Source organism: Schistocerca piceifrons, chromosome 5, assembly GCF_021461385.2.
Source record: "Schistocerca piceifrons isolate TAMUIC-IGC-003096 chromosome 5, iqSchPice1.1, whole genome shotgun sequence".
In the NCBI taxonomy this organism is placed as follows: domain Eukaryota; kingdom Metazoa; phylum Arthropoda; class Insecta; order Orthoptera; family Acrididae; genus Schistocerca; species Schistocerca piceifrons.
In genome coordinates, this window is record NC_060142.1 from 287,555,135 (window position 1) to 287,560,937 (window position 5,803).

Sequence of the window (5,803 nt, forward strand, 5' to 3'; positions counted from 1 at the left end):
GACATGGCTTAGCCACAGCCTGGGGGATGTTTCCAGAATGAGATTTTCACTCTGCAGCGGAGTGTGCGCTGATATGAAACTTCCTGGCAGATTAAAACTGTGTGCCCGACCGAGACTCGAACTCGGGACCTTTGCCTTTCGCGGGCAAGTGCTCTACCAACTGAGCTACCGAAGCACGACTCACGCCCGGTACCCACAGCTTTACTTCTGCCAGTACCTCGTCTCCTACCTTCCAAACTTTACAGAAGCTCTCCTGCGAACCTAGCAGAACTAGCACTCCTGAAAGAAAGGATATTGCGGAGACATGGCTTAGCCACAGCCTGGGGGATGTTTCCAGAATGAGATTTTCACTCTGCAGCGGAGTGTGCGCTGATATGAAACTTCCTGGCAGATTAAAACTGTGTGCCCGACCGAGACTCGAACTCGGGACCTTTGCCTTTCGCGGGCAAGTGCTCTACCAACTGAGCTACCGAAGCACGACTCACGCCCGGTACCCACAGCTTTACTTCTGCCAGTACCTCGTCTCCTACCTTCCAAACTTTACAGAAGCTCTCCTGCGAACCTAGCAGAACTAGCACTCCTGAAAGAAAGGATATTGCGGAGACATGGCTTAGCCACAGCCTGGAGGATGTTTCCAGAATGAGATTTTCACTCTGCAGCGGAGTGTGCGCTGATATGAAACTTCCTGGCAGATTAAAACTGTGTGCCCGACCGAGACTCGAACTCGGGACCTTTGCCTTTCGCGGGCAAGTGCTCTACCAACTGAGCTACCGAAGCACGACTCACGCCCGGTACCCACAGCTTTACTTCTGCCAGTACCTCGTCTCCTACCTTCCAAACTTTACAGAAGCTCTCCTGCGAACCTAGCAGAACTAGCACTCCTGAAAGAAAGGATATTGCGGAGACATGGCTTAGCCACAGCCTGGGGGATGTTTCCAGAATGAGATTTTCACTCTGCAGCGGAGTGTGCGCTGATATGAAACTTCCTGGCAGATTAAAACTGTGTGCCCGACCGAGACTCGAACTCGGGACCTTTGCCTTTCGCGGGCAAGTGCTCTACCAACTGAGCTACCGAAGCACGACTCACGCCCGGTACCCACAGCTTTACTTCTGCCAGTACCTCGTCTCCTACCTTCCAAACTTTACAGAAGCTCTCCTGCGAACCTAGCAGAACTAGCACTCCTGAAAGAAAGGATATTGCGGAGACATGGCTTAGCCACAGCCTGGGGGATGTTTCCAGAATGAGATTTTCACTCTGCAGCGGAGTGTGCGCTGATATGAAACTTCCTGGCAGATTAAAACTGTGTGCCCGACCGAGACTCGAACTCGGGACCTTTGCCTTTCGCGGGCAAGTGCTCTACCAACTGAGCAAAGGCAAAGGCAAAGGTCCCGAGTTCGAGTCTCGGTCGGGCACACAGTTTTAATCTGCCAGGAAGTTTCATATCAGCGCACACTCCGCTGCAGAGTGAAAATCTCATTCTGGAAACATCCCCCAGGCTGTGGCTAAGCCATGTCTCCGCAATATCCTTTCTTTCAGGAGTGCTAGTTCTGCTAGGTTCGCAGGAGAGCTTCTGTAAAGTTTGGAAGGTAGGAGACGAGGTACTGGCAGAAGTAAAGCTGTGGGTACCGGGCGTGAGTCGTGCTTCGGTAGCTCAGTTGGTAGAGCACTTGCCCGCGAAAGGCAAAGGTCCCGAGTTCGAGTCTCGGTCGGGCACACAGTTTTAATCTGCCAGGAAGTTTCATATCAGCGCACACTCCGCTGCAGAGTGAAAATCTCATTCTGGAAACATCCCCCAGGCTGTGGCTAAGCCATGTCTCCGCAATATCCTTTCTTTCAGGAGTGCTAGTTCTGCTAGGTTCGCAGGAGAGCTTCTGTAAAGTTTGGAAGGTAGGAGACGAGGTACTGGCAGAAGTAAAGCTGTGGGTACCGGGCGTGAGTCGTGCTTCGGTAGCTCAGTTGGTAGAGCACTTGCCCGCGAAAGGCAAAGGTCCCGAGTTCGAGTCTCGGTCGGGCACACAGTTTTAATCTGCCAGGAAGTTTCATTTGTAAGCAGTTGTGGTTCGATGACATGTTAGGGAACTTGAGCTCCAAATCGTCTCAAAGTAGCCGAACATAACGATTCCAGTCAATGATCGGTTGTGTTGGACCAGAGGCCACACCCTATTCCATGTAAAAACAACCCACCCCATATGGATCCACCACCAGCTTGCACAGTGCATTGTTGACAACTTGGGTCCATGGATTCTTGGGTTCTGTGCCACACTTGAACCCTACCATCAGCTCTTCCCACCTGAAATCGGGACTCACCTGAAGAGGACACGATGTTGCAGTCGTCTGGGGTCCAACCGCTATGGTTACGAGCCCAAGAGAGGCGGTGTCCTCCTGTTAGCAAAGGCACTCGCGTAGGTTGTGTGCCGCCTAGCCTATTAACGCCAAATTTCGGCTCACTGTCCTAAAGGATACCTTCGCCGTACCTCCCATACTAAGTTCTGCGGTTATTTCACGCAGTTCTGCTTGTCTTTTAGCACTGACAACTCCACGCTAACGCCGCTGCTCTCGGTCATTATACGAAGGCCGTCGGCGATGGTGTTGTACGTGATGAAAGCTAATGCGTGAAATTTAGCGTTCTCGGCACACTCTTGACACTGTGAGCCTCGGAAAACTGAATTCCCTAACGTTTTCCGAAATGGAATGTCTCAGTCGTCTAGCTCCAATTACCATTCCGCGTTCGAAGTCTGTTAATTCCATAATCACCTCGGAAACCTTTTGCACATGAATCACCTGAGTACAAATGACAGCTTCACCAATGAACTGCCCTTTCATACCTTGTGCACGAGATACAACCGTCATTCGTGTACGTGCATGTAGCTATCCCATGACTTCTGTCAGCTCGGAATAAATATTTTACGAAGTGGCAGTATAGACTCATTCCAGTTGGACACTTCGACAAGGGTGTGTCCGATTCTTACTTGGTCCACAGATACAGAAGGTGTTATGCGAAGGTATGTCATTAAGTTCAAAGGTGATTTTCAAATGGAGATCAATGCACTTTCAAATACTCTTGACAGCACCACGTGCTGCTCTTTTCCGGTCGTCTTGCCCTTCTTTTACGAGGGAGCACTATTCATAATCCGAACATTCAGGCTGTCTTTTGTGTTTTCTTTTGTGGCCTTGGCCATTCAACTATACCAACAGGAAAAAATCCAAAGAAGTCAATGGTGGCCAAGGTACGTGACTATTTCCGCTAATTCATCTCCAGAGGAATGTTAATTTTAAATAATGATGGCCGCTGTGGCCGAGCGGCTCTAGGCGCTTTAGTCCGGAACTGCGCGACCGCTACGGTCGCAGGTTCGAATCTTGCCTCGGGCATGGAGGTGTGTGCTGTCCTTAGGTTAGTTAGGTTTAAGTAGTTCGAAGTTCTAGGGACTGATGACCTCAGATGTTAAGTCCCATAGTCCTCAGAGCCATTTTAAATAATGTTTGGAGAAAACACCTGCGGACGTTCTAAAAAAAATGGTTCAAATGGCTCTGAGCACTATGGGACTCAACATCTTAGGATATAAGTCCCCTAGAACTTAGAACTACTTAAACCTAACTAACCTAAGGACATCACAGACACCCTTGCCCGAGGCAGGATTCGAACCTGCGACCGTAGCAGACCCGCGGTTCCGGACTGCATCGCCAGAACCGCACGGCAACCGCGGCCGGCGCGAACGTTCTCGACTTTGGTACTCGTCTACCATATACTCTACAAGCAACAAAAGCTTTTTGTACGCAAATGCGATATCGTCATACTCAGCATTTGTAACTATTCGCGGCACGCTTAAACGATTCTGTAGAATTGGTCAACAATTGAAGAGTGGAAATGGGAATCCTTCTGAATGGCTTTTATTTTTTCAGTAATGCTCAGTTTTAGTGCTTGCTGTTGTTTTCTCGGTACACTGTTGCAAGTCCCTAGACCTGATCAAGGTGCCAAAGCAATAGAAAGTCTTTCAAACAAGCATTAACAGATGGCAGATGGCCTTTGTGCGAAACTGAGCTTCCAAAATTTGAAGGCTATGAGAAGTGGTTCTTGCTGGGTAGAGTGCTTCTAGCAAATAACCTATCTATATTATCGCATATGAAACATAGTGCCTCACAATTAATGGCACTCGGGGCAAAAACGTTCTTCTTGCTATTCTTTCGAAAACTGAGGTTTTTGAGGCCGTGACTGTGTGCAAAATACAAATTGATCTTTGCAGAGAGGAAAACTTCAACCAGCCGTTTGTAACAACACTACGTGTTCACAGAAACAGCGCCGATACAGGTTTCGAACCGAGGGTTCATCTTCATACGGCCGTTCACTTTTATATTACATTTGATGCTGCTACATTACTTATTGTTTTTCTTTTCTACACTGTACACAAGAACAAATGGAATATAAACGTTAACAGCGTATGAAGATGAACCTGTTTGTCCAAAATGGTAAAGGTGCCGTGTATGGGAATAAATTGCAAGCTGCGCGGAGTAGACGCGCGGAATGGACGCGCGGAGTGGACGCGTCGTTTGAGGCGTCACGTCACGGACTGCGCGACCCTCCCGCCGGAGGTTCGAGTCCTCCCTCGGGCATCGGTATGGGTATGTGTGTGTGTGTGTGTGTGTGTGTGTGTGTGGACCTAAGCAGTTTGGTCCCTTAGTAAATCACACACATTTGAACATTTTTTGAATAAATTTTATTATTAACGGTAGATGACTGCTGTTTTCTCCTTTGCAAGAATCAGCTTGTAAAAACTTTGATACTGGCACCACGTTCTCAACAAACTATTTATTTTCTAATTTGTCTCATGTTTTGAGGTGATGCAGTGAGTAGCATAATTTTGCAGTATCAAACTACCTTCTCAGTTTTTTTGAATGCAAAACAGAAGTGCATCGATTTTTTCAATCTCCTGAAAAATGTAAGATATGGCACTTCGAACTTAGCAATCGTTCGATAAACCCATAGCATCTGGGGTGCCAACGGGTGAAATGAAAACTTATCTCTCTGACCAGCCGCATCTCTGTAACCGATAAACACATGCAGAATGTTCTTTTCGTATTAGTCTACACTGCTACCTTCTAAAACATTTACAGTTCCTCCTGAAACATCCTGTACCATTGTTCAGTAACGGTCGAATGGTCGTACGACATTCCTGTAGTGGAAGCCCCAAGTTACTTTTACATCTAATGATTCTACTCCTCTAAGAGGATATATTGTGCTCTATCTACTAAGAGTCTCCAAGTTGCATGTAATTAATGGGTGGACACCAGATACAGAGAGGGGGGGGGGGGGGGATGTGGCTGAAGTTGAAAGCCATCAATCAAGAAGACTGTTTGCTAAAATAAAACTAATAGCAACGTACTTGAAAATAGTTGCTGGGTAAGATAAGGTGCGTCTGAAAAGTTCGGTGAATGGTCTCAGAAAATAAAGGAAACGAGACTTACAAAACAGTACTGGTCTTCAGAGTAATCATTATTAGCTATAATGCACTACTGACGTCGTTTGTAAAGCTGTTGAAAACTGTCAGCAAATGCTTGCTCGATTCCACAAGAAGGCTTTCCGTACACTTTCCAACGGCTTTATAATAGATGTCAGAAGTTTGTTATAGCTAATGGTGATTGTTTTGAAGGCCAGCAGAGGTATATTGTTTGTAACTCTCATTTCCTTTATTTTCTGAGGATATTCACCGAACTTTTTAGACGCACTTTGTCCAAGTCCTCGGGTCGGGAGTTACCTTACGTTTCTTCTGTTCCTAGCGTTGGCTCAAGGTTTTTCTTTAGACCTAA